This window comes from Hypomesus nipponensis, chromosome 20 (genome assembly GCF_054491055.1).
Source record: "Hypomesus nipponensis isolate SF chromosome 20, ASM5449105v1, whole genome shotgun sequence".
In the NCBI taxonomy this organism is placed as follows: Eukaryota; Metazoa; Chordata; class Actinopteri; order Osmeriformes; family Osmeridae; genus Hypomesus; species Hypomesus nipponensis.
In genome coordinates this window covers 1,545,001-1,552,500 of record NC_140380.1, presented here as the reverse complement: position 1 = coordinate 1,552,500, position 7,500 = coordinate 1,545,001, and the positions used below count along the sequence as shown (strand labels likewise).

General features: G+C 46.8%; 20 non-coding genes and 6 pseudogenes across 20 annotated transcripts in view; all 26 read right to left on the bottom strand.

The window, feature by feature from the left end:
* LOC146243259 (5S ribosomal RNA) overlaps positions 1-14 on the bottom strand; it is a 119-nt gene extending 105 nt beyond the window's left edge. The window contains exon 1 of the ribosomal RNA XR_014739719.1: positions 1-14. This exon is cut by the window's left edge and continues 105 nt beyond it. This is a non-coding gene — a ribosomal RNA (5S ribosomal RNA).
* A 184-nt stretch (positions 15-198) lies between these two features.
* On the bottom strand, positions 199-307 carry LOC146243258 (5S ribosomal RNA; annotated as a pseudogene).
* A 174-nt stretch (positions 308-481) lies between these two features.
* On the bottom strand, positions 482-600 carry LOC146243257 (5S ribosomal RNA). The gene has a single exon (XR_014739718.1). It is a non-coding gene; the product is annotated as a 5S ribosomal RNA (ribosomal RNA).
* Positions 601-772: 172 nt separating this feature from the next.
* LOC146243256 (5S ribosomal RNA) lies at positions 773-891 on the bottom strand. Its single transcript, XR_014740355.1, has one exon. It is a non-coding gene; the product is annotated as a 5S ribosomal RNA (ribosomal RNA).
* A 170-nt stretch (positions 892-1,061) lies between these two features.
* On the bottom strand, positions 1,062-1,180 carry LOC146243255 (5S ribosomal RNA). Its single transcript, XR_014739838.1, has one exon. It is a non-coding gene; the product is annotated as a 5S ribosomal RNA (ribosomal RNA).
* A 174-nt stretch (positions 1,181-1,354) lies between these two features.
* Positions 1,355-1,473, bottom strand: LOC146243254 (5S ribosomal RNA). The gene has a single exon (XR_014734947.1). It is a non-coding gene; the product is annotated as a 5S ribosomal RNA (ribosomal RNA).
* Positions 1,474-1,651: 178 nt separating this feature from the next.
* On the bottom strand, positions 1,652-1,770 carry LOC146243253 (5S ribosomal RNA). Its single transcript, XR_014735634.1, has one exon. It is a non-coding gene; the product is annotated as a 5S ribosomal RNA (ribosomal RNA).
* A 176-nt stretch (positions 1,771-1,946) lies between these two features.
* Positions 1,947-2,065, bottom strand: LOC146243252 (5S ribosomal RNA; annotated as a pseudogene).
* A 184-nt stretch (positions 2,066-2,249) lies between these two features.
* On the bottom strand, positions 2,250-2,367 carry LOC146243251 (5S ribosomal RNA; annotated as a pseudogene).
* A 174-nt stretch (positions 2,368-2,541) lies between these two features.
* Positions 2,542-2,660, bottom strand: LOC146243250 (5S ribosomal RNA). The gene has a single exon (XR_014737687.1). It is a non-coding gene; the product is annotated as a 5S ribosomal RNA (ribosomal RNA).
* Positions 2,661-2,834: 174 nt separating this feature from the next.
* LOC146243249 (5S ribosomal RNA) lies at positions 2,835-2,953 on the bottom strand. Its single transcript, XR_014737686.1, has one exon. It is a non-coding gene; the product is annotated as a 5S ribosomal RNA (ribosomal RNA).
* A 182-nt stretch (positions 2,954-3,135) lies between these two features.
* LOC146243248 (5S ribosomal RNA) lies at positions 3,136-3,254 on the bottom strand. Its single transcript, XR_014737685.1, has one exon. It is a non-coding gene; the product is annotated as a 5S ribosomal RNA (ribosomal RNA).
* A 178-nt stretch (positions 3,255-3,432) lies between these two features.
* Positions 3,433-3,551, bottom strand: LOC146243247 (5S ribosomal RNA). Its single transcript, XR_014738139.1, has one exon. It is a non-coding gene; the product is annotated as a 5S ribosomal RNA (ribosomal RNA).
* A 168-nt stretch (positions 3,552-3,719) lies between these two features.
* LOC146243246 (5S ribosomal RNA) lies at positions 3,720-3,838 on the bottom strand. Its single transcript, XR_014737684.1, has one exon. It is a non-coding gene; the product is annotated as a 5S ribosomal RNA (ribosomal RNA).
* A 170-nt stretch (positions 3,839-4,008) lies between these two features.
* On the bottom strand, positions 4,009-4,127 carry LOC146243245 (5S ribosomal RNA). Its single transcript, XR_014740354.1, has one exon. It is a non-coding gene; the product is annotated as a 5S ribosomal RNA (ribosomal RNA).
* Positions 4,128-4,305: 178 nt separating this feature from the next.
* LOC146243244 (5S ribosomal RNA) lies at positions 4,306-4,424 on the bottom strand. Its single transcript, XR_014740467.1, has one exon. It is a non-coding gene; the product is annotated as a 5S ribosomal RNA (ribosomal RNA).
* Positions 4,425-4,610: 186 nt separating this feature from the next.
* On the bottom strand, positions 4,611-4,729 carry LOC146243243 (5S ribosomal RNA; annotated as a pseudogene).
* Positions 4,730-4,981: 252 nt separating this feature from the next.
* LOC146243242 (5S ribosomal RNA) lies at positions 4,982-5,100 on the bottom strand. Its single transcript, XR_014734946.1, has one exon. It is a non-coding gene; the product is annotated as a 5S ribosomal RNA (ribosomal RNA).
* A 174-nt stretch (positions 5,101-5,274) lies between these two features.
* LOC146243241 (5S ribosomal RNA) lies at positions 5,275-5,393 on the bottom strand. The gene has a single exon (XR_014736200.1). It is a non-coding gene; the product is annotated as a 5S ribosomal RNA (ribosomal RNA).
* A 178-nt stretch (positions 5,394-5,571) lies between these two features.
* On the bottom strand, positions 5,572-5,690 carry LOC146243240 (5S ribosomal RNA; annotated as a pseudogene).
* Positions 5,691-5,868: 178 nt separating this feature from the next.
* On the bottom strand, positions 5,869-5,986 carry LOC146243239 (5S ribosomal RNA; annotated as a pseudogene).
* Positions 5,987-6,158: 172 nt separating this feature from the next.
* Positions 6,159-6,277, bottom strand: LOC146243238 (5S ribosomal RNA). The gene has a single exon (XR_014737683.1). It is a non-coding gene; the product is annotated as a 5S ribosomal RNA (ribosomal RNA).
* A 174-nt stretch (positions 6,278-6,451) lies between these two features.
* LOC146243237 (5S ribosomal RNA) lies at positions 6,452-6,570 on the bottom strand. The gene has a single exon (XR_014737682.1). It is a non-coding gene; the product is annotated as a 5S ribosomal RNA (ribosomal RNA).
* Positions 6,571-6,748: 178 nt separating this feature from the next.
* On the bottom strand, positions 6,749-6,867 carry LOC146243236 (5S ribosomal RNA). Its single transcript, XR_014737681.1, has one exon. It is a non-coding gene; the product is annotated as a 5S ribosomal RNA (ribosomal RNA).
* Positions 6,868-7,049: 182 nt separating this feature from the next.
* On the bottom strand, positions 7,050-7,168 carry LOC146243235 (5S ribosomal RNA). The gene has a single exon (XR_014738127.1). It is a non-coding gene; the product is annotated as a 5S ribosomal RNA (ribosomal RNA).
* A 172-nt stretch (positions 7,169-7,340) lies between these two features.
* LOC146243234 (5S ribosomal RNA) lies at positions 7,341-7,459 on the bottom strand. The gene has a single exon (XR_014737679.1). It is a non-coding gene; the product is annotated as a 5S ribosomal RNA (ribosomal RNA).
* Positions 7,460-7,500: the final 41 nt, after the last annotated feature.

Here is a 7,500-nt window from a genome sequence, read left to right as displayed (position 1 = left end):
GTATGGCCGTACAAAATACGTTGACAACCATAGGCTACTTATCCATATACAGATTTAGCAATTGACAATGCAAGGTAGTCTCTCTCTCTCTCTCTCTCTCTCTCTCTCGTGTCAAAATGAAAACAGCTTCCAGCCCCTTTCATGAAGGACTACTTGTGCATATTGCAAGATGTCAGTTTCTAAGTGAATGAGCAAAAGAGCATACAGCACCTGGTATTCCCAGGCGGTCTCCCATCCAAGTACTAACCAGGCCCGACCCTGCTTAGCTTCCGAGATCAGGCGTTGCCAGGCTGGTATGGCCGTACTAAATAAGTTGACAACCATAGGCTACTTATCCATATACAGATTTAGCAATTGACAATGCAAGGTAGTCTCTCTCTCTCTCTCTCTCGTGTCAAAATGAAAACAGCTTCCAGCCCCTTTCATGAAGGACTACTTGTGCATATTGCAAGATTTCAGTTTCTAAGTGAATGAGCAAAACAGCATACAGCACCTGGTATTCCCAGGCGGTCTCCCATCCAAGTACTAACCAGGCCCGACCCTGCTTAGCTTCCGAGATCAGACGAGATCGGGCGTTGCCAGGCTGGTATGGCCGTACAAAATACGTTGACAACCATAGGCTACTTATCCATATACAGATTTAGCAATTGACAATGCAAGGTAGTCTCTCTCTCTCTCTCTCGTGTCAAAATGAAAACAGCTTCCAGCCCCTTTCATGAAGGACTACTTGTGCATATTGCAAGATGTCAGTTTCTAAGTGAATGAGCAAAAGAGCATACAGCACCTGGTATTCCCAGGCGGTCTCCCATCCAAGTACTAACCAGGCCCGACCCTGCTTAGCTTCCGAGATCAGACGAGATCGGGCGTTGCCAGGCTGGTATGGCCGTACTAAATAAGTTGACAACCATAGGCTACTTATCCATATACAGATTTAGCAATTGACAATGCAAGGTAGTCTCTCTCTCTCTCTCGTGTCAAAATGAAAACAGCTTCCAGCCCCTTTCATGAAGGACTACTTGTGCATATTGCAAGATGTCAGTTTCTAAGTGAATGAGCAAAAGAGCATACAGCACCTGGTATTCCCAGGCGGTCTCCCATCCAAGTACTAACCAGGCCCAACCCTGCTTAGCTTCCGAGATCAGACGAGATCAGGCGTTGCCAGGCTGGTATGGCCGTACGAAATAAGTTGACAACCATAGGCTACTTATCCATATACAGATTTAGCAATTGACAATGCAAGGTGGTCTCTCTCTCTGTCTCTCTCGTGTCAAAATGAAAACAGCTTCCAGCCCCTTTCATGAAGGACTACTTGTGCATATTGCAAGATTTCAGTTTCTAAGTGAATGAGCAAAAGAGCATACAGCACCTGGTATACCCAGGCGGTCTCCCATCCAAGTACTAACCAGGCCCGACCCTGCTTAGCTTCCGAGATCAGACGAGATCGGGCGTTGCCAGGCTGGTATGGCCGTACGAAATAAGTTGACAACCATAGGCTACTTATCCATATACAGATTTAGCAATTGACAATGCAAGGTGGTCTTTCTCTCTCTCTCTCTCTCTCGTGTCAAAATGAAAACAGCTTCCAGCCCCTTTCATGAAGGACTACTTGTGCATATTGCAAGATTTCAGTTTCTAAGTGAATGAGCAAAAGAGCATACAGCACCTGGTATTCCCAGGCGGTCTCCCATCCAATTACTAACCAGGCCCTAGCCTGCTTAGCTTCCGAGATCAGACGAGATCGGGCGTTGCCAGGCTGGTATGGCCGTACGAAATAAGTTGACAACCATAGGCTACTTATCCATATACAGATTTAGCAATTGACAATGCAAGGTGGTCTCTCTCTCTCTCTCTCTCTCGTGTCAAAATGAAAACAGCTTCCAGCCCCTTTCATGAAGGACTACTTGTGCATATTGCAAGATTTCAGTTTCTAAGTGAATGAGCAAAAGAGCATACAGCACCTGGTATTCCCAGGCGGTCTCCCATCCAAGTACTAACCAGGCCCGACCATGCTTAGCTTCCGAGATCAGACGAGATCGGGCGTTGCCAGGCTGGTATAGCCGTACAAAATAAGTTGACAACCATAGGCTACTTATCCATATACAGATTTAGCAATTGACAATGCAAGGTGGTCTCTCTCTCTCTCTCTCTCTCTCTCTCTCGTGTCAAAATGAAAACAGCTTCCAGCCCCTTTCATGAAGGACTACTTGTGCATATTGCAAGATTTCAGTTTCTAAGTGAATGAGCAAAAGAGCATACAGCACCTGGTATTCCCAGGCGGTCTCCCATCCAAGTACTAACCAGGCCCGACCCTGCTTAGCTCCGAGATCAGACGAGATCGGGCGTTGCCAGGCTGGTATGGCCGTACGAAATAAGTTGACAACCATAGGCTACTTATCCATATACAGATTTAGCAATTGACAATGCAAGGTGGTCTCTCTCTCTCTCTCTCTCGTGTCAAAATGAAAACAGCTTCCAGCCCCTTTCATGAAGGACTACTTGTGCATATTGCAAGATTTCAGTTTCTAAGTGAATGAGCAAAAGAGCATACAGCACCTGGTATTCCCAGGCGGTCTCCCATCCAAGTACTAACCAGGCCCGACCCTGCTTAGCTTCCGAGATCAGACGAGATCGGGCGTTGCCAGGCTGGTATGGCCGTACGAAATAAGTTGACAACCATAGGCTACTTATCCATATACAGATTTAGCAATTGACAATGCAAGGTGGTCTCTCTCTCTCTCTCTCTCGTGTCAAAATTAAAACAGCTTCCAGCCCCTTTCATGAAGGACTACTTGTGCATATTGCAAGATTTCAGTTTCTAAGTGAATGAGCAAAAGAGCATACAGCACCTGGTATTCCCAGGCGGTCTCCCATCCAAGTACTAACCAGGCCCGACCCTGCTTAGCTTCCGAGATCAGACGAGATCGGGCGTTGCCAGGCTGGTATGGCCGTACGAAATAAGTTGACAACCATAGGCTACTTATCCATATACAGATTTAGCAATTGACAATGCAAGGTAGTCTCTCTCTCTCTCTCTCTCTCTCTCTCGTGTCAAAATGAAAACAGCTTCCAGCCCCTTTCATGAAGGACTACTTGTGCATATTGCAAGACTTCAGTTTCTAAGTGAATGAGCAAAAGAGCATACAGCACCTGGTATTCCCAGGCGGTCTCCCATCCAAGTACTAACCAGGCCCGACCCTGCTTAGCTTCCGAGATCAGACGAGATCGGGCGTTGCCAGGCTGGTATGGCCGTACGAAATAAGTTGACAACCATAGGCTACTTATCCATATACAGATTTAGCAATTGACAATGCAAGGTGGTCTCTCTCTCTCTCTCTCTCTCTCGTGTCAAAATGAAAACAGCTTCCAGCCCCTTTCATGAAGGACTACTTGTGCATATTGCAAGATTTCAGTTTCTAAGTGAATGAGCAAAAGAGCATACAGCACCTGGTATTCCCAGGCGGTCTCCCATCCAAGTACTAACCAGGCCCAACCCTGCTTAGCTTCCGAGATCAGACGAGATCGGGCGTTGCCAGGCTGGTATGGCCGTACGAAATAAGTTGACAACCATAGGCTACTTATCCATATACAGATTTAGCAATTGACAATGCAAGGTGGTCTCTCTCTCTCTCTCCCTCTCGTGTCAAAATGAAAACAGCTTCCAGCCCCTTTCATGAAGGACTACTTGTGCATATTGCAAGATTTCAGTTTCTAAGTGAATGAGCATACAGCACCTGGTATTCCCAGGCGGTCTCCCATCCAAGTACTAACCAGGCCCGACCCTGCTTAGCTTCCGAGATCAGACGAGATCGGGCGTTGCCAGGCTGGTATGGCCGTACGAAATAAGTTGACAACCATAGGCTACTTATCCATATACAGATTTAGCAATTGACAATGCAAGGTGGTCTCTCTCTCTCTCTCTCCCTCTCGTGTCAAAATGAAAACAGCTTCCAGCCCCTTTCATGAAGGACTACTTGTGCATATTGCAAGATTTCAGTTTCTAAGTGAATGAGCATACAGCACCTGGTATTCCCAGGCGGTCTCCCATCCAAGTACTAACCAGGCCCGACCCTGCTTAGCTTCCGAGATCAGACGAGATCGGGCGTTGCCAGGCTGGTATGGCCGTACTAAATAAGTTGACAACCATAGGCTACTTATCCATATACAGATTTAGCAATTGACAATGCAAGGTGGTCTCTCTCTCTCTCTCTCTCTCTCGTGTCAAAATGAAAACAGCTTCCAGCCCCTTTCATGAAGGACTACTTGTGCATATTGCAAGATTTCAGTTTCTAAGTGAATGAGCAAAAGAGCATACAGCACCTGGTATTCCCAGGCGGTCTCCCATCCAAGTACTAACAAGGCCCGACCCTGCTTATCTTCCGAGATCAGACGAGATCGGGTGTTGCCAGGCTGGTATGGCCGTACGAAATAAGTTGACAACCATAGGCTACTTATCCATATACAGATTTAGCAATTGACAATGCAAGGTGGTCTCTCTCTCTCTCTCTCTCTCTCTCTCTCTCGTGTCAAAATGAAAACAGCTTCCAGCCCCTTTCATGAAGGACTACTTGTGCATATTGCAAGATTTCAGTTTCTAAGTGAATGAGCAAAAGAGCATACAGCACCTGGTATTCCCAGGCGGTCTCCCATCCAAGTACTAACCAGGCCCGACCATGCTTAGCTTCCGAGATCAGACGAGATCGGGCGTTGCCAGGCTGGTATAGCCGTACAAAATAAGTTGACAACCATAGGCTACTTATCCATATACAGATTTAGCAATTGACAATGCAAGGTGGTCTCTCTCTCTCTCTCTCTCTCTCTCTCGTGTCACCATATACAGATTTAGCAATTGACAATGCAAGGTGGTCTCTCTCTCTCTCTCTCTCTCTCTCTCGTGTCAAAATGAAAACAGCTTCCAGCCCCTTTCATGAAGGACTACTTGTGCATATTGCAAGATGTCAGTTTCTAAGTGAATGAGCAAAAGAGCATACAGCACCTGGTATACCCAGGCGGTCTCCCATCCAAGTACTAACCAGGCCCGACCCTGCTTAGCTTCCGAGATCAGACGAGATCGGGCGTTGCCAGGCTGGTATGGCCGTACGAAATAAGTTGACAACCATAGGCTACTTATCCATATACAGATTTAGCAATTGACAATGCAAGGTGGTCTCTCTCTCTCTCTCTCTCGTGTCAAAATGAAAACAGCTTCCAGCCCCTTTCATGAAGGACTACTTGTGCATATTGCAAGATTTCAGTTTCTAAGTGAATGAGCAAAAGAGCATACAGCACCTGGTATTCCCAGGCGGTCTCCCATCCAAGTACTAACCAGGCCCTAGCCTGCTTAGCTTCCGAGATCAGACGAGATCGGGCGTTGCCAGGCTGGTATGGCCGTACGAAATAAGTTGACAACCATAGGCTACTTATCCATATACAGATTTAGCAATTGACAATGCAAGGTGGTCTCTCTCTCTCTCTCTCTCTCTCGTGTCAAAATGAAAACAGCTTCCAGCCCCTTTCATGAAGGACTACTTGTGCATATTGCAAGATTTCAGTTTCTAAGTGAATGAGCAAAAGAGCATACAGCACCTGGTATTCCCAGGCGGTCTCCCATCCAAGTACTAACCAGGCCCGACCATGCTTAGCTTCCGAGATCAGACGAGATCGGGCGTTGCCAGGCTGGTATAGCCGTACAAAATAAGTTGACAACCATAGGCTACTTATCCATATACAGATTTAGCAATTGACAATGCAAGGTGGTCTCTCTCTCTCTCTCTCTCTCTCGTGTCAAAATGAAAACAGCTTCCAGCCCCTTTCATGAAGGACTACTTGTGCATATTGCAAGATTTCAGTTTCTAAGTGAATGAGCAAAAGAGCATACAGCACCTGGTATTCCCAGGCGGTCTCCCATCCAAGTACTAACCAGGCCCGACCCTGCTTAGCTCCGAGATCAGACGAGATCGGGCGTTGCCAGGCTGGTATGGCCGTACGAAATAAGTTGACAACCATAGGCTACTTATCCATATACAGATTTAGCAATTGACAATGCAAGGTGGTCTCTCTCTCTCTCTCTCGTGTCAAAATGAAAACAGCTTCCAGCCCCTTTCATGAAGGACTACTTGTGCATATTGCAAGATTTCAGTTTCTAAGTGAATGAGCAAAAGAGCATACAGCACCTGGTATTCCCAGGCGGTCTCCCATCCAAGTACTAACCAGGCCCGACCCTGCTTAGCTTCCGAGATCAGACGAGATCGGGCGTTGCCAGGCTGGTATGGCCGTACGAAATAAGTTGACAACCATAGGCTACTTATCCATATACAGATTTAGCAATTGACAATGCAAGGTGGTCTCTCTCTCTCTCTCTCTCGTGTCAAAATGAAAACAGCTTCCAGCCCCTTTCATGAAGGACTACTTGTGCATATTGCAAGATTTCAGTTTCTAAGTGAATGAGCAAAAGAGCATACAGCACCTGGTATTCCCAGGCGGTCTCCCATCCAAGTACTAACCAGGCCCGACCCTGCTTAGCTTCCGAGATCAGACGAGATCGGGCGTTGCCAGGCTGGTATGGCCGTACGAAATAAGTTGACAACCATAGGCTACTTATCCATATACAGATTTAGCAATTGACAATGCAAGGTAGTCTCTCTCTCTCTCTCTCTCTCTCGTGTCAAAATGAAAACAGCTTCCAGCCCCTTTCATGAAGGACTACTTGTGCATATTGCAAGATTTCAGTTTCTAAGTGAATGAGCAAAAGAGCATACAGCACCTGGTATTCCCAGGCGGTCTCCCATCCAAGTACTAACCAGGCCCGACCCTGCTTAGCTTCCGAGATCAGACGAGATCGGGCGTTGCCAGGCTGGTATGGCCGTACGAAATAAGTTGACAACCATAGGCTACTTATCCATATACAGATTTAGCAATTGACAATGCAAGGTGGTCTCTCTCTCTCTCTCTCTCTCTCTCTCGTGTCAAAATGAAAACAGCTTCCAGCCCCTTTCATGAAGGACTACTTGTGCATATTGCAAGATTTCAGTTTCTAAGTGAATGAGCAAAAGAGCATACAGCACCTGGTATTCCCAGGCGGTCTCCCATCCAAGTACTAACCAGGCCCAACCCTGCTTAGCTTCCGAGATCAGACGAGATCGGGCGTTGCCAGGCTGGTATGGCCGTACGAAATAAGTTGACAACCATAGGCTACTTATCCATATACAGATTTAGCAATTGACAATGCAAGGTGGTCTCTCTCTCTCTCTCTCTCCCTCTCGTGTCAAAATGAAAACAGCTTCCAGCCCCTTTCATGAAGGACTACTTGTGCATATTGCAAGATTTCAGTTTCTAAGTGAATGAGCATACAGCACCTGGTATTCCCAGGCGGTCTCCCATCCAAGTACTAACCAGGCCCGACCCTGCTTAGCTTCCGAGATCAGACGAGATCGGGCGTTGCCAGGCTGGTATGGCCGTACGAAATAAGTTGACAACCATAGGCTACTTATCCATATACAGATT